Below are 22,930 nucleotides of genomic sequence, written 5' to 3' on the forward strand. Positions count from 1 at the left end.
ATTGTGGTTTTGATTTGTATTTCTCTGATAATCAGTGATGTTGAGCATCTTTTCATGTGTTTGTTAGCCATCTGTATGTCTTCTTTGGGGAAATGTCTGTTTAGTTCTTGGGCCCATTTTTTGACTGGGTTATTTATTTTTTCTGGAATTGAGCTGCATGAGCTGCTTCTATATTTTTGAGATTAAGTCTTTGTCAATTGCTTCATTTGCTATTATTGGAAATTCTGGGAGATAGTGGGGGAGAGGAGCCTGGTGTGCTGCAGTCCATGGGGTCAGAAAGAGTAGGACACCACTTAGCAACTAAACAACAACAAGGCACTCAGTGCAGTCTCAGAAACCTGACGCTCCCAAGTTGAGCCCCTGACCTCTCCTCTCTGGTTGTGAAATCAGTTATTACTCTTTCCCTCACTGCTTCGGTCTCCTCCTCTGGTAAATGGTAACAGACATTCCAACTACCACTTGTGCATGTCAGCTTTGTGAAGTGTGTTAAGGATCTGGTGCATCATGAGACATCACTTTGTCAACAAAGGTCCATCTAGTCAAGGCTATAGTTTTTCCAGTGGTCATGTATGGATGTGAGAGTTGGACTATAAAGAAAGCTGAGTGCCGAAGAATTGATGCTTTTGAACTGTGGTGTTGAAGAAAACTCTTGAGAGTCCCTTGGACTGCAAGGAGATCCAACCAGTCCATCCTAAAGGAAATCAGTCCTGAGTGTTCATTGGAAGAACTGATATTGAAGCTGAAACTCCAATACTTTGGCCACCTGATGCGAAGAGCTGACTCATTCGAGAAGACCCTGATGGTGGGAAAGATTGAAGGCAGGAGGAGAAGGGGACGACAGAGGATGAGATGGTTGGATGGCATCACTGACTCAGTGGACATGGGTTTGGGTGGACTCCGGGAGTTGGTGATGGACAGGGAGGCCTGGTGTGCTGCAGTTCATGGTGTCGCAAAGAGTCAGACATGACCGAGCGACTGAACTGAACATCATGGGTGCATGTAAATGCTGATTTCTCTCTGATCTTTAAGCCTGCTAATCTCACAATGAATCACACACAAGATCTTTGCACTATGTCTTTGAGAAAGAACCAAACGATCCATTATCAAAACTATTCCATTAAGAAAAATAGTTCATTTTTGAACAACTGACAAGTTAGTCTAAGACAATAATTTGGGAGTTTGAACATGCAGTTTTTCTGTCCTGGAAGAAATTCATACATTGTCAAGGGTAAACACCCTTCAGTAATTATTAGTAAAAGATACAAGAGAAGAGCTGGCAAAGGGATGCACACTTGAAAAGATGGTCTCTTGGGATTTGCTGTCTCCCTTAATATAATTGAAAAAATATTGTAGTAAAACTCTTGTGAATATCTCCCATTTTAAAAGCAAGGCCCATTAAGTGGTTCATGAACTGAAAAAATAGAGATTACAGGGCAAAGAATCAGGAAAAGTTTTAGTATCTAAAGGGAGTTCAGGCAAAACCTATACACAGAATTTACATACTAAGCTATAAAGGCAACAGTGGTCATTTATAAAGTCATATTGAGTATATCTGAGTTTTTACAGATTTTTTTTCTGCTTCTCACTTACTTTGTTCACCCAAGAATAGATGTGGCCTGATGAACAGGTGCCCTAAGAAAGCATGAACTCCATGAGGGAACACAATACTTGTAAAGCTTCAGTTAAGTTCAGTTCAGTTGCTCAGTCGTGTGTGACTGTTTGCGATCCCATGGACTGCAGCACGCCAGGCCTCCCTGTCTATCACCAACTCCTGGAGTTTACACAAACTCATGTCCATTGAGTCACTGATGCCATCCAACCATCTCATCCTCTGTTGTCCCCTTCCCTTCCTGCCTTCAGTCTTTCCCAGCATCAGGGTCTTTCTCAGCATCATGGTCTTTTCAAAAGAGAAAAATTTAGATGGAGAAAATTATTTACTATAGTACATTTTTACTGGTGAGAAAGGAAATTAGGACATGGAACCAGCATTTCTCATTTAGTGTGACCCCATTTTGTACAGTATGGGTTCTCAAAGTGTGGTCCCTGGATCCATTTGTGTTTTCTTGTTTTGTTCTTATTTGTTTGTTTTCACTGTGGGCTATTTTAAAGTCTTTATTGGATTTGTTACAATATTGCTTCTTTTGTTTATGTTCTAGGCTTTAGGTCACAAGGCATGTGGGGTCTCAGCTCCCCCATCCAGGATGCAACCCCTACCCATCCTTGAGTAGCATTTGATTCTCAGCTTGAGCTTGAGAACACTGAATTCTGTTCTCAGGCTCTGGGCTGTTAAATCTTCATAATTACTAAAAGGCTCTCTGTATCTTTAAGGGAATAAACTCGCTAAGTACCTCTTTCTAAAAGCAAAATATTTACACTCTTATTTAGAAGAGTGATTACATTAAAATCTTAGTCAATGTACACTATGAAAAGCTTTCCTAGGAAAAATCTTGGATGTGTTCTCAAAAATTTTTTTATAAATTAAAATATTTTTTTTTACCAAGCTTAATGAATAGAGTTAGAAAGCTTAATTCATTTTTTCATCTTCAAAGGCTTGCCTAATATTTGGCATGTAATGGATGTTCACACAGTTTTTTTAATTGGACGATTGAATAAATGAATACAGATCAAAGAAGCCATTTCTTATGAGTTGAGTCTCAATGTCTAAGCATTCATCTACATAAGGCTACTTATCACATCACTGCCTGCGAGAAAAAGTATTATTTGCTTCAACAAGTTACTACTGGATATCTACTGTATATACTCCACATAGGCTTCTAAACAAATAAATGTCAATATATGGTGATAAACATGTCAAAAGTAGTATTTACAAGGTAATGAAACAATGCAGGTGGTGTGATTGATTTTTTCCGGAGGGTCAAAAAGTTCTTCCACCTGCAGATGAAATTGAAGCTCAGATTTCAGGGGCATGTACAAGTTGAGAAGGGCAGTGGGTGGAAGGCGTTCGGAGCAGGAAGGCTTGCTCGGAGATTTGGAGGCGTGCTCCAGCTGGCGTCTTGCCCTCAGCCCACCATGCTCCTTGAATGGGCAGCAGTGGTCCTCCTTCAGGAATCGAACGTCATAGGTGCACTTCTTACACATTCTCGGGAGATTGCCACATCCACCCACTGTGGAACCTGCCCCAAGCCTTCCTCTGACTATTTCCTTGGCTACTGTGTTCAGACACCTTCCCAGAAACCAACTCCTGAGTGCACACATAGCTCTTTAAACAAACCTGGCTACCTTATTCATTTGTTTATTTTGGCTGCACCTCACAGCTTGTGGGATTTTAGTTCCCTGGTCAGGGATTGAACCCAGGGTCCTTGGCAGTGAAAGTGTGGAGTCTTAACCACTGGACCACCAGTTCAGTTCAGTTCAGTTGCTCAGTCGTGTCTGACTCTTTGCGACCCTATGAATCACACACACCAGGCCTCCCTGTCCATCACCAACTCCCAGAGTTCACTCAGACTCACGTCCATCAAGTCAGTGATGTCATCCAGCCAAAGTACTGGAGTTTCAGCTTTAGCATCATTCCTTCCATAGAAATCCCAGGGCTGATCTTCAGAATGGACTGGTTGGATCTCCTTGCAGTCCAGGGGACTCTCAAGAGTCTTCTCCAACACCACAGTTCAAAAGCATCGATTCTTCGGCGCTCAGCCTTCTTCACAGTCCAACTCTCACATCCATACATGACCACAGGAAAAACCATAGCCTCGACTAGATGGGCCTTTGTTGGCAAAGTAGTCTCTGCTTTTCAATATGCTATCTAGGTTGGTCATAACTTTTCTTCCAAGGAGTAAGCGTCTTTTAATTTCATGGCTGCAGTCACCATCTGCAGTGATTTTGGAGCCCCCCAAAATAAAGTCTGACACTGTTTCCACTGTTTCCCCATCTATTTCCCGTGAAGTGATGGGACTGGATGCCATGATCTTCATTTTCTGAATGTTGAGCTTTAAGCCAACTTTTTCACTCTCCTCTTTCACTTTCATCAAGAGGCTTTTTAGTTCCTCTTTACTTTCTGCCATATTGCTTTAATAATAAACTACCTGATGTTCTCATTCCTCCCAGCACTGTTGTGGGCTTTTCCTGTAATTGTATTAAACACAAGTGTTCTAGGAACACCTTTCACTATAATGGCTCTTGTTAAAAAGCCTGCTCTTCACATGTGTACCCAGACCTGCAAGATATTGTCTCAATATCAATGTTAAATTATGAGATGGTAATGATGGACAATCTGGTGAGGAAAATAAGCAGATGTAAGCCAGACTGCAGAGATTGAAGGCAAAAGATGAAAAGGACGGCAGAGAATGAGATGGTTAGATGGCGTCACCAACTCAACGGACATGCATTTGAGCAGACTCTGGGAGATAGTAGAGGACAGGGGAGCCCAGCATGCTTCAGTCCATGGGGTCACAAAGAGTAGGACACCACTAGCTGCTGAACAACAACAAGCCAGACTGCAGATACAAATCAGCAAAACCTGAAGACTAGAAAGCCCCAGGGAAGTCACGCAATAGGCACTGAGCTGCGTGTGGTCATCACGTTCATCACAATAAAATATCCTCAGAGAAACACGGGGTCTCGTGACCAGCCTACACTCACACTGGGGAACAAGGGAACATGTTCTCTGATAGCGTAGACTCACAGAAGTTTCTATTACATTTAGAATTTAGAGAGATATTTTACAACATTAGTTACAAATATTACACAATACTGAATTGTGTTGTGCTTTTCTTGCAAAGACTGTCACCAAAACCAGTTACTGTGTCTCCATATTCTGCAGATGGCTCTTTTGTGGGTGAGATGAATTCCTATGGTGATAACTTGTAGCAAGTGACGAATCTTTACTGAAGTATGGTCTTTACCCCAGTGTACCAGGTAGACAAGTTCATCTCATTAACAGAGGGCTCTCTGAGGTAAGTATTGCTTTCTTTATTTGAATAAGGGACCTAAAAAGCACATGTTGTTGAACTTATTGAAATCCCAGTTAGTAAGTGAAAGAGCCATGGTCCAAACTCAGCTGATATCCAGGCTTTCCACTTGGCATTCTCAAGTTGGCAGGGGAGGTGTTCTGTGCATGACCAGAAGCACATCTGTGTGTCTTCACCTCCTCATCCTTCTTCTTCCCTCTCATCACTTATCTTGGTTCTTGTGCTTATCTTGGCCCCATGCCACTTAACGTTCTGAGCCCGTTTCCTCACTTAAAAAAAAGGAAAAAAGGAGTTAATAATTCTCATTGCACAGGGCTGTTCTGAACGCTCAATGCATAATGCCTGCAGAAAGCCCAAGGAAGGCAATTGGAATTCCTTCTCTTCTCCATGATGTGCCTGTCACCAGATCTACCCAGAGGATGTGCGGTATGTGTTTCTCATTGCTGCTTCTAACTCTTGTCCTGTCCTTTAGGATTATCAAGGGGCCACTGCCTTCCAGGTGACAGGCTGGGTTTTTGGCTACAGGAAAATAAACCGGGAGCCGCCCATGACTTTGCGGTGTCCACGACGTGGTTGCATGAGCCACGGCAGGGCCTCTGTTGTGTGGAGTCTGTGCGGTCACAGAAAGGACAGCGCCTTTGCAGGCACATCTGAGTAAGAGGTGGTCCTGACTGTGCACACCCTCTTCTCTCTCTTTCTTGCCTTATGCTGTTATTTATTGACTGCACAGCCCTTGGAGAGGCTGGAAAAAGTTGATTACCAGGGCATTACAGTTTGTGGAACGATTCGTTTCTGACTCTTATTTTTAAAAAAATATATTGATGGCTTTTAAAGTACACAAAGATAGAAACAGTTGGATCTCCTGTTTTAAATGAGCAAAGTAATAGCCATTTATCTGTTCCTTCTTGGCTATGTTAACTTATAGCTTCCACGTATCTGCAGACATGATTGTTAGGACTTTTAAAGAAAGAGTCTGGGCTGCACAGAATTGCTGACACTTGCTAAAACAAGAAACAAATAACAACAAAAAATGACATCTCTCTCATATGTACCTTTTCCACTATAGTTCCCATGATTCTGACCACATATTATTGAAATTCTGTTTTCTGTGTTGTCAAAGCTGGGGCTTTCATTTTTGGCCCTGGATACTTAGCACAGTGCTTCTCCGAGGCGAGCACCCATGGCTGATAAACACTAGCCCCACGCCAGCCAGCCCCCCATGTCCAACGCCCTCCAGATGTTAATCATCCGACCCTGAGCAAGTTTGTAGCAGCAGCTTTATCTACTCTTGGGTGTGAGATAACAGAGTTGATTTTTCTGGAATAAAAGCTCTCAAAGGTAAACATTCCTCAAGCTTTGTATATATGGGTCTAGTTTTCTTTAACCTCAGATTGCAAACAGGCAAACATTTCTTGGGGAGTCTTGATAGCACAGGGTGGTTTGCAGGGTAGAAAGAGTTTTTCATGTTACCATGGGGACACCTAAGTATGAAAAAAATATAACCTTTCCCTCCCCTTAGCCATAAGTGCAGAGCTTAAAGCCTTTTATCTGTGGTCCTCTGTTTATTTTTATAAGAAAAAGCACACCAGCTTCATTTTCTTTCTTTACGATTTGAGGAAATGTGATTTTTTTTTTTTTTTTTGCCAAGACAGGGGTGCAAGCTTTCACTGATAATGGCTTAGATGGGCCCAGCTGGGCTTCAGCTCTGCCTCTCACCCATGTTAGACCCCAGATCAGTGACCACCTTGTGAGGCAGGGCCATGAGTGAGGGTGGCTTCATGGATGCAGGTAGAGGCACAGACATCCCTGTCCAAATCTTGATGGCCTACTTCTTACAAGGGTCACTGAGACTCTTTCTTCCTTGGCAACCAAGAAGAAGTTTGTGGAGAGCCCGACACAATCAGGTGTGTCGATGAATGTGAGTTATAATAAATGATGTGTCTTTTGACTCAGTATAGACCTCAGCAGATGACACAATCATCCTGGACCCTGAGTCAAAAGAATCTGACTCTATAAGATTTCCTCATTCCCAAAAGAGAAAATGCTGCCCTTCAACCCTCCCCCACTGCAGGAACGGGAACACAGAGGGCCTCTGATAACTGAGGACCTTTTAGAAGCTGGGTTTAAGAATATTTCTGGGTCCTCGTGAAATCCAGGCATCTCCAGTTTATTTGAGGGAACACAGAACATCTTAGGATGCTCGGTAGTTCTCTCAAGAAACAGCCTGTTTCAGCACAACGTTGGTCTTGATGCACAGGTTGGTTTAATAAAATGAATCTGAATTTATGAATGAGGAATAAAGGACCCCATGCTTGAAAACGTTCATTCCAGAAACATCTAGGGAGAATCTGTCTGTAGCGGAGGTAAAGTGCAGCCGGAGAACGTGGCTCACGCCTATCAGGGAGAACAGGCTCGCCAGCAACAGGAGCGCACCTCGCAGTCCACTGCAGAGCCGACAGGCCACCAGGGAGACGCGCACACAGGCCGCTGGTTTCCTTCGGCAGAGTCTGGGAGCTGAAGGTCGCTGATGCGAAGAAAGCCGCCCGCACATCCTTAGGGACCTCCAGGCCTAGTGCGGGCAGGTCACCCCGCAGAGTGACTGGGACCCGGTACCCACGGCGGGCCCCGCTCAGGTGAGCCCCCGGTGGCGCAGGTGCTGCTTGGCGGCTGCCCGTCAAGGGGTCCAGACCCCCTAGCCTCCCAGAAATGGCCAGGGTGCTAAGAGGCTCTGGAGGGGCAAGGAGACCCCCAGGCCCAGGGCATGAAAAAGCGCTTGCTGCTCCTAGGGAGGCTCAGATGCAAAGCCGTCGGTCCTGGGGGCGCGGTGGGGGTGGGGGGCCGGCGACGAACCTGGCAGGAGAGAACCTGCTTCTTCATAAGGCAGGTGGGCACATCCGAGACGTCCCCAGGTGAGAACTCACACCAAAGAGCAGGCAAAACCAGAGGGCCAAGGCAGGAAGGGGGCCCCTGTGGGTGCAGGCATGGGGGTGCAGCCGGAGCTGAGAAGGAGCCGCAGCCCCAGAAGGAGAGCTCCCAACTCCAAGCGCGCCCTGCGGCGGGTGGTTTTCTCTGACGTCACTGACTTTCACAAACCAGGTTCACTCCCTTCTCCTTCTGGAAGCCCGCTGAGCCCTGTGAGTGCTTGACCCCTCCTCCCGCGGGATGTGTTCTCTGGGTACCACCAGTCTGGGAGCAGTAATGATGGAAACGGCCGCTTTCTCCACTCGGTCTGCACCTGCAGAGGTGAATTAGTTACAGTTCTAGGTGCATTACATTTCTGCTGGGTTATAGGTAGTTGTTGATCAATTTAGATATATAGATATTGCACATAATATTGTTATATCATTTCAATAACTTTAACACTGCATCATTGAGGAAGTATATTTCATAATGATAATTATTTTCCATGAAGTGTACTTTGTCTGATATTAAAATTTATACACCAACTTTGTCTCAGTGGAAAATGGCCAGGATGTATTTTTTTTCTCTGCTTTTTAGAGGGTTTTCTTGCTAAAATAATCTAGTGATTTTTTAATGATTTAGTCAGACTCTGTGCTTTCACTGCTGGGTTTAACCCATTACTTTCAGTTTCATGATCTGGATTTACATATGCTATCTCCTCTGGTATCCCTCACAGCTACCTGTGTTTCTTCTTCTCTCTTGCCTTTTTCGGATTGACTGCTTTTGTCATCCTTTTCTTTTCTTCTTTGACTTTGGGAGCTGTACTCATCCTTTCTCTTCTTTTAGTACTTAACCTGGAACTTACACACTGTGTTCTTAATTGGTCAGAGCATAAAATTTGTGGGTGCATTTATCTTCCTTCCAAAATAGAAAAGCCCTAGAATGTTTTAGTCCCTTTTATTCCTTTCCTCATTATATACATTTTGTGCATTTTATCTATATTACATTTTTAACCTGGTAAAATGTTGTTATGTTTATGTCAAAGCTTATTTACATTCATTTAAATTAAGCTACACTTGAACATTTAAATTTACATATTTATCACATTCTTTACTGTTTATTCACTGCTGTGTCTTAGAACTTCCAATCTGGGGTTACTGTCTTTCTATCAGAAATATAACCTTTGAAATTTCTTTTGGGCCAGACCTGCTGATGGAATAAATTCTCCCAGTTGCTCTTTGCCTTGGCATGGTCTTTTTTATTATTATTTTTGACTGTAGGTTGGCATTTGCTCTTCTTAGCGATCTGTTTCATTACTGGTACTAAGAATTGTGCCCTGTTTCTTCTTTTGGCAGATGCGTCATGTCTAGCTGCTCTCGAGATCTTCTCTTTGCCTTTGGTTTTCTGCATTTTAACAGGACTGTGTCCCAGTGGACATAAGCTTTCCTTTTGGTCACAGTGCACTGTGGAGGTGGAGAGACAGTTGGCTGTTGACAGGTAAGGACGAGAGTCTCGCTTTATGGGAGATACTCTTTCATGTGACTCCCTTTGATTTCTGCCTGTCACACCTCTTACACTAAGAAAAGTAAACTTGTGTGCACCGTGTCTCTAAATGAACTTGGGCAACCTTCAGACTCCCTCGGAGTCTCATGCACGGCATCCTCTCAGCCATTCCCTGTGTCTGAGTGTCCCATTGATGGCCCAGAGCTGTAGGTTTCCTATCCTTAGTGGCTCTCAGATCACCTCCTGTGCTCCTCGGGTTCAGGCCCATTCTTCTCCTACCTTGCTCTGGGTTACTGTGAGTGTGACCTGAGAGTCTGCCTCCTCTGGCTTCCAGAAGTCGATCTCAGATTCACACACATGGCTGCCTGCGGTCTCATGGGTCTTCAGTGCTTTCCCACTACCCGTGGGGTAAACGCTCAGCTTCCTGTGAAAGGAACACCTTGCCGCTCTCTTCCGTACCTTCCTGCACCAGCCTCTCTCTCTCTCTCTCTCTCTCACACACACACACACACGCAGAGACTGTGGCTCCTGGTCTGTCTGAACCCCTCCTCTCTCTCAGTCTCTTTATTTCTCTCTTTCTCCCTCTCTCTGCTTTGTAAACCTACTCATTTTTATAGGAATTAACTCAAGGATCTGTTCTTCCACAGAAGGCTCTCCTGTTCTCAACTCTGCTCCCAGTCTCCAGACCAGACCTCACCTGTCCTGCCTTTGGTGCCTGCAACCAGTTTGCTCTGTTTTTTTCTGCCTGGAATTCTCTTCCACAAGAGACTTTCAGAGATCCCCTTTGCTCAAATCAAAGGCTCTCCACAGTACTATCAAAGGGCAGCTCTCTTCCCATACTCTAGTTCCAGTTCCTGCACGCCTTTATTTTCCTTTCTTTATAGTAAGAAGGAAAGGAAATGTAGTACCTGTACATTGCACAACCCCAGACTGTAGCTGTAATTGTGGGAACAGTTGATGAGCTGAAATGAATTTAACTGTGCTGCATTTGATTTCTCTTTAAGTGGATCTCTGCTGCTGTTTAGTCACTCAGTCATATCCGACTCTTTGCAACCGTGTGGACTGTAGCCCATCAGGCTTCTCTGTCCATGGGATTTTCCAGGCAAGAATACTGGAGTGAGTTTCCATGCCCTCCTCTAGGGGATCTTCCCAACCCAGGGATCAAACCTGGGTTGTAGGTTCTATTGCAGGCAAATTCTTTACCATCTGAGCCAGGGGTAAAATCCAAGAATACTGAAGTGGGTAGCCTATCCCTTCTCCAGGGGATCTTCCTGACCCAGGAATCAAACCGGGGTCTCCTGCATTGCAGGCGGATTCTTTACCAACTCAGCTACCAGGGAAGCCCAAGTGCCTGTTGTGTCCTAATCAAAATGACAAAAGCTTTATAAATCTCTTCCATTAAAAGTGGTATATATTATTTGAAATATTGCAAGATACAGAAAAGCACAAAAAGGGGAAAAACTAGTTACCTATAATTCACTACTCAAAGACAACCATTTTTCTCTTGTATCTCTATTGATTTGTAATCCTTTTAGCACTTAGAGAGTCATCATTTTATCTAAAGGTTTGTGTTTCTTGTACTTTTATATACATATACCATAAACATTTCCTCGGCACTGTAAACTCTCTATAAAATATTATTTTAACACTTCTCCACATTACTCCACTAAATAGAGACATCAGAATATACTTTATCATTCTCCAGCAGTTGGAACCATAGGCTGTTTCCAGTATTTCATTAATCTACGTGAAGTTGAGATGCAATGTTTTTTGCAAAATTTTTCCTATATTTGTATTTGTTCTTTAGGAGAGTCACATGTAAGTGTAATTATAAAAATAGGGATCATAAATTCTTTAAGCTTGTTTGTATTGTGCCATTTTTTAAAAATAACTTTTTAAATGGGGGAAAACTCAAATAAAATTATGGAGCACATTACTAATGGGCTTTCCAGGTGGTGCAGTGGTAAAGAATCTGCCTGTCAAGGCAAAAGACTCAAGAAACATGGGTTTGATCCCTAGGTTGGGAAGATTCCCCTGGAGAAGGAAATGGCAATCTACTCCAGTATTCTTGCCTGGGAAATTTCATGGACATGGAGCCTGGTGGGCTACAGTCCATAGGACAGAAAAGAGTCAGATATGACTGAGTGACTAAGCTTGCATATTATTGATCCTATTTTCCTTTTGCAAGAACAATGAGTTGCTTTATTTGTATATATGTGAATAAAATTAACACAGTCGGTCTGTTTACACAAGAGAAAAGATCAAAAAGAGATTCTGATTTTATTGTCTTGCTTCCTGAACTCTTTAGAATGGTGCAGACTGATCAATTGACCCCCCAAATTCTATCATAACTGTCAATATAATTACAGACTCTCTACCTTTTCTTACCTTAACAGTGTTTAGCCAATGTTGATTTTAACTTTTCAATCTCTTTACACACTGCAGAGCTGGATGAATAAAATGTTTATAATATATTCTATGAATTTTATATATTTAATTTAATCTCTCCATTTACAACCTATATAATCTATAGTATATAGTTGTATTTTAATAAATAGGTGTCTATGACCTATTGATTCTACAAAAAGGGTTTGTCTTTCAGCTGAACTAATTTCTAGGACATGACCTGCACAGAGAAAGAGCAAGCTTTTCTGAAATGGGTTCTGCTACACGGTGATCACAGCAGAGTGGGCATTAGTTAATGGCTTTTATTGTCAAAGCCATAATGCATTGTAAACAAGCATAATTAGCTCAGGCTAGCTGGTGCTTTCCCAGTAGTTCTTGAGAGTCATCTGCTTTATTTTCTTTACGTATATAGTGGTATCAGATCTGAATCTGAGTCATCACTAACTGCATATCCCAAGGCAAACTGGGCTGACTTGTCATCAATGGAAAATAAAGAATAAAAGCTATGGAAGTCATACAAAGGACACATTTCTATAAATTACACCAAAGAAAAGTCAAAGTGTATGTTAGTTCTATTTTGGATAATGCCCAGCCAAAGCTTGTCATGAACAGTCAAGCATGATTTAATCCTCACTTGATTTACATGGTTAAGGGTGGTTTTGCCTTCCTGGAGTAATTTATGGGTAGTTTTAAGAATCTCTTTTATTGGATAAAAAATAAAATTAGAATGGTAAATGAAACTCTGAAGAAATACTTGAAAGTATCTTTTTTCATCTCTAAGGGAGGTTTTCCTAAGGGGGTTAAAAAAAAGCCTTGCTTTGAAGTCATGAAATGAATATCCTATTGCACAATCTACATATAGTACTATATTTCTGAATCATATTTTCCAGCTTTCTATTCACCCTATATTTTCAAAAAGAAAAAGGAGCATCATTTGTGTGTTTAAAAACCTGAAAATCACTTTTTCCAGTATTGTAAATGCATTGAGATGAGAATTTGAGTAGCACACAATTTTTTACGCAAGGGATTATGAATTTTTACCTTTATTAAAGAATATGTGAGCATTCAAAGAAGAGGGAATTCCTTCTTCTTTGTTATTAATTGTTGGTCTTAATGCCATCAGTCAGCTCGCCATTTTTTTCCTGTTGTTGTAAACATCAAGGTCATTTTGAGGTTCTGCCAAAATGAAGATCATTATCTCCAGAGCAGGATTAAAGCAGAGTGGCTGAGCCCTGGGGCTGTCAGAAGCTCTGAGAAATGAGCCACTCAGTTAGCCCTGTTTTTCTACATATCAAGGCAGACTGCTGCTTAGGAAACATTCTTACAAAGTCAGATGAGCTGACAGTAACTACTACTGAAATGTCTCCACACTCATGCAAATAATTTGCACAGCGCTGCTATCTCAAATTTTTGATTTTTGAAAGTCACTTAGTCGTGTCCGACTCTTTGCGACCCCATGGACTATACAATCCATGGAGTTCTCCAGGCCAGAATAGTGGAGTGGGTAGCCTTTCCCTTCTCCAGGAGATCTTCCCAACCCAGGGATCGAACCCAGGTGTCCCACACTGCAGGTGGATTCTTTACTAGCTAAGCCACAAGGGAAGCCCAAGAATACTGGTGTGGGTAGCTTAACCCTTCTCCAGTGGATCTTTCTGACCCAGGAATTGAACCAGGATCTCCTGCATTGCAGGCAGATTCTTTACCAACTGAGCTATGAGGAAAGCTGAAAACTACTTACTAATATACTGGATGCAAGTGAGAATACCCATAGCTAATGGATATTTTTAGAACATATGCAATTCTATTATCTAAAATGTGTACAAGTACTAGAAAATGGCAGTAGAAAGCTCATCCACTCTATTACATTTCAAGAGTTTTAAAAGGTTTCCCCCTGGCATATCATCTCAGTTAATACAGGGATCCCCAACTCTGACCCTCAGACCAGTACCCCGTATCAGATCATTGGCAGCGTCAAATTAGAAATAAAGTACACAATATGCGTAATGCACTTGAATCATTTCCCATCTGTGGAAAAACTGTCTTCCACAGAAGCTGGTGCCAAAAAGGTTGGGAACTGCTGAATAAATATGCTGTTACTTTTTCCTTTGTATTTTATTTGACCAAAGTTAAACTTTGTGTGTTGTGGCCCACTGAATAGTAATATTTTAGTTACCAAAATATACCTATGTAGATAGAAAATAATATAAAATATATGTACAGAGTAATACAATCAAGTATATAGAAGAAGCCATTATAAAGGATGAAGGAAAACTTGGAATTAAATTCTGGATCTGTCTCCAAGATACTCACTCTGTGAGCGTCCATCTGTTTAGTCTGTTTATCCATCAAATACAAATAACACTCCTATGATGCCACATATCTACATATATGCTCCTACACTCTCAAACAGAAGCAGGTCTACACCTCTCCCATTGACCTCTTCTTTCTCATCTGGTGTCTAAACTCCATCCTCATCATGTTGTTGTTGCTTAGATGCTTAGTCATGTCCGACCCTCTGTGACCCCATGGACTGTAACCCACCAGGCTCCTCTGTCCATGGGATTTCCCATGCAAGGATACTGGAGTGGGTTGTCATTTCCTCTTTCAGGGGAACTTCCTGACCCAGAGATCAAACCTGCGTCTCCTGCTTGGCAAGCAGATTCTTTACCGCTGAGCCAGGCACGATCAGCCTACTTCCTTCTCTATCTCTCATATCTAAAGAGCACACGTACTGGAAACTTCCTAAAAGTTTCAAGACCAAAGAGCAAAGTGAAACTTACATAAAGGTAATCCGTCACAACTGATGTCTTTCAACTTTGTGTTTCAGCTAACACACCCTAAGTGCTTATTTGGTGTCATGAACTCTTTGAAGCTCTTTTACGTGAAGTTCTTTAGTCCTAAGTTCTCATCCTAAGACAATCTAAGACATGACCACTGAGGAGAAAGCAAATGCACAGAGAGCTAGAGTAACTGGCCCAAGTTACAGACGCTTGCTGAAGAGCTTTTGTTTTGTTTGCTTCTCTTTTGTTACTGTTGTTCTGAAGTAAGGTGATTTGGTTTATGTCTGTGTGTCCTGACAAGTGAACGAAAACATCATTCATGCAGCCACATCGAAAGTTCACTGTCCAAAGTGTTAGAAGACGAACTGTCAGTTGAGAAATGTTCACTGCCAGTTACTTTTGTAAACACCCCCACATGTTTACATGTGATAAGGACATATCAAGATAAGGAGAAATCAATTTCATTCTGCATCTTTGTCTGAAATAACATTACAATTTGGTAAAGAAATAATGGAAAGATATATTCTAAGGAATGAAATGGTTATAATTAAAATAAATGATTGATATCAAAATCTGGAAGAGATTCATTTTTTAAAGTTATTTTTCTATTGGAATTGTGGATATCTGCTAAGAATTACCATCTCTCAAGCCTACATTGCTATTTTTCCACAAAATATTTCAGGATTTTTTTTTTTCTCCAGAAAAGCCTATAGATAGCCATTTTGACAACAGGAATTCAAAATGGGAAGAAAAAAGAACAATCCTCACATTGCAATTCCCAGGTGCATTGTTGGTTTTCAGAGTTATTCAATAATGAATGTATTACCCCAGTTTTTAAACAAATTAAATTATTTGACTAAATACATATTTATATGGGGTAGACTTAAAATTTAAAACATTTAGTATTTATTTCTTTGGATTTCCTTGCTTTTTCTATGATCCAACCGATGTTGGCAATTTGATCTCTGGTTCCTCTGCCTTTTCTAAATCCAACTTGTACATCTGAAAGTTCTTGATGGTCCCTGGCACTCTGGAAAAGGTAGGCTATTCTCCAAGGCCCACAGATGGCTCTGAACCATCACATCCACCTTCTCAGCTTCTCCTCTCTTGATTGCTTGGCCACATCAGACCTTTGTATTCACAAGAGACCACCCATCACCTGTCACAGGAATCAATAGCCAACATCCGTTTCAACGTGCACAGAGAGCCTCTTTTCTCTGCAGACTTAAGAATCCCATGCCCATGATCCGTGTGCTTTTGAGAAAGTGTGTGAATTTGAGCAGAGGTCAAGTGTGTGAATTTGAGCCAGTGTGGTAGATGGCAACCCACTCCAGTGTTCTTGCCTAGAGAATCCCAGGGACGGGGGAGCCTGGTGGGCTGTCATCTATGGGGTCGCACAGGGTCGGACACGACTGTAGTGACTTAGCAGCAGCAGGTAGAGAATCCTAATAAACTGTTTAACTTAATATACATTTACTTGGTGTCCTTATGTCTAGAATTCTGACAAGTCTCTCCTTCTGAGCATGGTCAAGTGATACTTGTTTTCTAGGAAAAGGAGCTTTTCAGAGTGGATGACTGAGGGACAGGATGTTCAGAAGGAGGGTGCCTACAGCTATGTGTGTAAGTTAGAACTGGAAGCTTATGCGCCCTATGCTTTTCTTAGGAGTTTAGACTTTATACTGTGACCAATGAGCGATCAAGAAGTTTTTAAGGAAAAGAGATATGTATTTTCAATTTAATGTTTTTAACAACAACTGCTATGCAAAAAAAAAAAAAAAAAAAAGATTGGAATTTCGGTGTGTTGTGTTTTTTGATGAGATGAGACAAAAAAAGTACAGAAGAACTGAACTAATAAATATAGTTAAATGGTAGAATAATATTCATAAATTAGTTTGGTAGGAGGGTACTATGAGATTAGTAAATGATGAGAAAAAAGAAGGGTCTTTAGAGAGAAAATTAGGAAGAGTGAGGCTTTTGATTTGAGTCAATAGTGGTAGAGACACTAACTAGTTGAAAAAGGAGATATTTGACAAGTCTTTAAGAGTTACTCCTTGGAACTGCACGTTGTGTTTTTGAAAGTTTAAATGAAGTTGCTATTGGAAATAAATGTCTATAGTTAGAGAGGGAGAGGTCAGCATATGAAAATCTGGATATTGAGTAGTAAAGAAGGATTTTCAAAAAAATTATGGATCTGGCAGCCTTTCTGCTTAGCACACAATCGGCTGTCTTTCCATCAACATCACATCTTTTTGACAGGATGATGCATTTAACTGATATGTTTAGCATATATTAATATCTATTAATGAGGAGATGACGGTGAAAGTCAATCCAAGAAGTGAGATGATATTGCTGGGGGCAGACTCTTGGCAAGATAAAGGAAAAAGACAGCTGCTGACAAATACTATATGTAAACGGGGCTTCACATGTGGCTCAGTAGTAAAGAATCCACCTGCCAATGCAGGGAATGTGGGTTTAATCCCTAGGTCAGGAAGACCCCCTGGAGAAGGGAATGGCTGCCCACTCCAGTATTCTTGCCTGGAGCCCCATGGACAGAGAGGAGCCTGTGGGCTACAGTCCATGGGGTCACAAACAGTCAAGTTAGTGACTAAACAAAAAGAACAACAAACTATATGTAAATACAGTGGGTGCTGGATCTGAGAATGGGTGGCCAGGGAGTGGTGTGGCTCAAAATCTCATAGACAGAAATGGAGTAAGAGGGAACAGACATTCCTGTGCATGGAAGCAAGACATGGCCTGAGGAAGCAGAATTGAAAATGAAACATAAATTTTCTTTCCTGGGGACAGTGTTCTTCCTGATGAGGACATAAATAATCTATAATTTTAAAGAATACGACACATTTCAAAATAAATACAGCTATTATTTTCTAAGATGAGGGGAACTTAAAACACTCTTTAAACATCTTGATTATTAGGAAAAGTTCCCAAGTAGACAGAAGAAAAGAGTGCAGAATATACTGTCATTTCTGTGCCAAACAATTACACTGAAGGATTCTGAGGCCTTGGATGTAGTTTGTGCTGTTCTGAGAGGCTCTGACACACCTTCAGTTAGAGACTTAAATGCTACTCTCTCAACATACCAACCATGTGAGCTTATGTGTGTATGTGTGTGTATACACACACACACACATATGTGTACATTATGTACATGTATACATACATCGTGTGTATATATATATATGCTACAAATATACTGTAAATAGTGTATAAATATATATATATAAACAGTATATGGTGTATATGTATGTATTTTCATTAGTTTCTGTTTTTTATAATCTTTAAAAATGCATTGAATCATACCTGTGTCTGCTCAAAACTCTGTAATAACCTAAATAGGTAAAGAATTTGATAAAAAATAGATACATGCATATGTATAACTGAGGGCTTCCCAGGTAGCGCTACTTGTAAAGAACTCACCAGCCAATGCAGGGGACTTAAGAGACACAGGTTGGATCCCTGGGTCAGGAAGATCCCCTGGAGGAAGGCATGGCAATCCACTCCAGTCTTCTTGCCTGGAGAGTCCCATGGACAGAGGAGTCTGGCGGGCTGCTGTCCACTGGATTACAAAAAGTCAGGCGCAACTGAAGCAACTTAGCATACATGTACGCATATGCATATACACTTGCTCTTTGGGAGAAAAGATATGACAATCCTAGACAGCATATTAAAAAGCAGAGACATTACTTTGCTGAAAAAGTCCACAGGGTCGGAACTATGGCTTTTCCAGTAGTCATGTATAGATGTGAGAGTTGGACCATAAAGAAAGCTGAGTATCAAAGCATTGATGCTTTTGAACTGTGATGTTGGAGAAGACTCTTGAGACTCCCTTGGACTGCCAGGAGATCAAACAAATCAATCTTAAAGGAAATCAATCCTGAATATTCATTGGAAAGACTGATGCTTGAAGCTGAAGCTCCAATGCTTTGGCCACCTGATGCAAAGAGCTGACTCATTAGAAAAGACTCTGATGCTGGGAAAGACTGAAGGCAGGAGGAGAAGGGGACCACAGAGGATGAGATGGTAGGATGGCATCATCAACTCAATGGACGTGAGTTTGCATGAGCTCTGGGAGATGGTGAAGTACAGAAAACTTTGGTGTGTTGTAGTCCATGGAGTCATAAATAGAGGGGCATGAACAACAGCACATGTGTATAGCTGAATCTGTTTGTTGTACACCTAAAACAAATACAACATTGTTAATAAACTCTCTTGCAATGTAAAATAAAAATTTAAGAAATAATCAAATTAGATATATATATATATTTAAAAATAACTTTTTCCTAGAAATATACCTAGGATCAAAATAAACAAGTTATGTAAAAACATTAACTGATGACCCCTTTGTGCAAACCTGCTGACCTTCAGTTTGACAATGTGCTTCAAAGATTTGCCAGATGGGAGTCTGCTCCTCACAGACACTCCTGAGACTCCGCTGTCCACACACAAACTCTGTTTAGTCGCTGACTTTGTCCTTTTAATTTCCATGCTCCCCACCTAGAGAAAAGACTATTTATTTTCCCCAAGATGTCTCACAATTTGGCCAATGACCCTCTGTCTTCTAGTCCAAGTTCCAACAAGAATATATCTTGAAATCCATTAAGAAATCTGACTCCCCATCAACAGCTTCCTGGCTTCAGCTATTTAAAATATCTCTGCACATTTGTACCATTTAATGACAGGAATATCTTCCTCCAGAGCCTCAAGGGTCAAGAGAAAGGACCTCTCTGAATAGCACTTACCTGTACACGAGTGCATGTTAAATGAATAAGCAAAATTATTGCTCCCTTTTTGTGAAAATAAGAATGGCTTACTTGACAGACATGTAGACCTATTCTTGTCATTGAATCAGAGAACAGCTGTAATGTCAGCTTAAACTGTCCGACTGCAGAAGGTGACATGAGATGAAATTTACGGACCTGAGAGTCCTCCTGCCCAGGAAACACTGTGGAGCCGATTCAGGACCCAGTCGTGGTTCAAGTGTGGCCCTTGTGAGAAGCAGTACTTGAAGAGTTAGATATGGATGGTGCTGTAGAGACTCAAGATGGGCAGGAGAATGGGGATATAGGGGATGTCTATGTGGCGGGAAGGAAGAGGCAACACAGTCAGCCCAGGGTGGCCAGATGCATCCGGGAAGGTCAAGCTCACAAGAAGTGACTCATTTTCTCAGGACGGTGTCTTGATGCCTTCTGCACAGACTTAAGAGGGGCTCCCTGAATTGAAGCAAAATGAGGGTGTTTGCAGTGACAATGACAGTGTGAGCCCCCCCTGAGGTCCCGCACCCTCAGTGAAGCCTCCCAGGTGCAGCATCTGCAGGTGCACCTACTTCCACCAGAGCAGTTACTTTAGCTATATCTCCCTAAGTTCTTCCTCGCTCGCTGACCTAGAGAGTGCAGTACAGAGAGAAAAGAAAAGGTCATGTGTGTGCATGGGTACACTAGTCTCTTCAGCCATGTCCAACTCTTTGCGACCCCATGGACTGTAGCCTGCCAGGCTCCTCTGTCCATTGGATTCCCCAGGCAGGAACACTGGAGTGGGTTGCCATGCCCTCCTCCAAGGGATCCTCCTGACTCAGGGATCAAACCCACTTCTCTTACGTCTCCTGCTTTGGTCAGGCAGTCAGTCAGTTCAGTCACTCCATCGTGTCCGAGTTTGCGACCCCATGAATCGCAGCACGCCAGGCCTTCCTGTCCATCACCATCTCCCGGAGTTCACTCACACTCACATCCATCGACTCGGTGATGCCATCCAGCCATCTCTGTCATCCCCTTTTCCTCCTGCCCCCAATCCCTCCCAGCATCAGAGTCTTTTCCAATGAGTCAACTCTTCGCATGAGGTAGACGGGTTCTTTACCACTAGTTCCACCTGGGAAGCTCCAAATAAGGCATATTAATGCATCTATGTGGAACTTAGAAAAGTGGCATAGATGATCGTATTTGTGAAGCAGAAATATAGACACAGATGCAGAGAACAAATGTATGGATACCAAGGACGATGTGCGGGTGGGATGAATTGGGCTTTTAACATATATACACTATTGATACTGCATATAGAATGGATAACTAATGAGAACTTACTGTATAAAAAATAAAAATAAAAGAATTGCTTTACCAGAACTAAAAAATAAATACAGAAAAGGGGATTAATCGATCAAAAACCAGATTTCAAAAAATATATGCTATAAATTCTCAAAGCACAAAAATTATGTTTACCTTGGTTGAATTTGCATCCAGAGCATTTAACAAAGCAATTGGTGCACAAAAGTACATGGGAAATGCATGTTTTATGTAAGAACATGCAATATAGCCCTGTTTATCGTATCTTTGCAGACTGCATCAATTTGTAGGGCTAGAGAATGTATGTTCAGCATGGTTACAGCTTTGCTATTCTCCCTGGTTAGTTTTTGCTTTCAATCCATTGCTGTTCCATGTGAGTATTGAGGTCATTCTTGTTTCTGAGCCCAAGGTGCATCAAACACTAATTGCTTCACTTACAAAGCTTTCTCTGGTATAATAAGTACAAATTCATGTAAACAATACACAGTTAGCTGGCATAGACTTTTATGAGAAGATCTGTAATCTAAACAAGGTAGCTTATCTAACTGAAGAAAAATTTTTCCACCTCATTTCTTTATACAATAGTGACTGTAAGATAAATTGTAGATAATCGATATAATATTAATAAGCTATTTAAAATAAAATATTTAGAAGCTGCCACTAATTCCTGTGTTAAACAAAGTGAGATTGGAGAGTGTCAGTTTGACTACTCAATCTGGGTTACAAAATATACAGAGTATGGGTATAAACATTATAGAAAGAAACCCACATTACTTTGTATTGACATAAATCCTTTATACATGGTGAGGTAATGTATGCAAAGGTATCCAGCACATAGCCTAATTCATGGATGATCAATATTAGTCAGTTTCCATCCCTTTATTTCTAATTTCAAGTTATCACCCAAAATGTGCCTCTTAGAAGTGTTCTTGGATTTCTCTCAGACCCGAGTTGGAACAAACTCTAGGGGATAGTGAAGGACAGGGAAGCCTGGTGTGCTGCAGTCCATGGAGTCACAAAGAGTCAAACACAACTTAGTGAGTGAACAATAGACTAATCATTCAATGAAGAAAATTATTTGTCATATTCAATGGTTCTTTTTTCTTTTTTAAAGCATCTTTTCAGGCGTTATCTAAGTGCCTAACATGCAATCATGCTATTGTATCTATTACACATTGGTTATTTTTGCATTAGAGAAAATAATGCATATGAATTTCCATTGCTGCAGTTTTCTCCTCCACTTTCAAAAGAAAAAAATGTATATATATATATATATAACAATCAATTGTTTTTTACCAGCACCATAACTTTTGGGAATAAGTTTAAGTCAGATGAACTCTATAGCTCCTTCAAAATCTGTGACATTCTAATTTATTTTCTAAAGGCTTTTGAAATAAAAGAAAAACATTTAAAAACCAACCCTGGGAATAGTCCAAGAGATATAAAAGTGGTTGCATTCAATGGTATTTTCAAACATAACCTCTAGTGTGTTTATGAAAAAGATGAATAAAAGAATATGATAGAAAAGCAGAAAACATTTGGCCTTTGCATTTATCTTTCTCTGGACACAAATCCTCCCTGAACTTTGTGTCAACAACAAAAATGTCACCAGTGAAAAGCACATTAATCACAGGACACAAACTGTTCTTCCTTTACCTGCCTACTTCTCCCTCACAGACTCCGTGTAACTCCTACTAAAATCAGCAATGAACATTTTTGTGGAGTGTTGTATTTCCTGCTGGATCATTTTTAAGCTGTGACTTGATGATACTTATGGGGAGTGGACTGTCTTAGAAGATAGTTGAACTCAGGAATACCTAGCCTCCCCAGCTGGACATCTTATATTAAATAAGAACATCCTCTCAAAGACCCAGACTCCCAGTTGATATTCATGGTTTTTCTGTGGCTTTAACCATGTAACTCCTGGCCTGCTATGATTCTCCTGAGGTCCTCAGCTTTCTGGCCACGTGCACATAGCTTGAGTCTCTATTGTCTCATACCTATGGACAGTTAAGCTTCAGGGGCCAAAAAAAAAAAAAGTCTCCTAAAGGCAGACTGAAATGAACAAACGACTTGGTGTCAGGGTTGGGGGTACTGTTGTGTCAGTGCAGGATAAAGTCAGAGTCTTAGTCTACAGTTTAGCAAATTAATCCTACTAATGGTAGCCAATCTACTAGATGCTTACAGATGTTGGAAATAGGAAAAAAGTAGCCCTTGTTCTTGAAGATTCTAAGAGAGTAGCATGGAAACACACAAAAATCATTAAAATGCAGTGTCTGCATTCATTAGGTGACAGATATAGAGAACGATGGTGAGTTGAGGGAAGGGAGACAGAAGAGTC

Source organism: Oryx dammah, unplaced genomic scaffold, assembly GCF_014754425.2.
Source record: "Oryx dammah isolate SB20612 unplaced genomic scaffold, SCBI_Odam_1.1 HiC_scaffold_25, whole genome shotgun sequence".
NCBI classification, from domain to species: Eukaryota; Metazoa; Chordata; class Mammalia; order Artiodactyla; family Bovidae; genus Oryx; species Oryx dammah.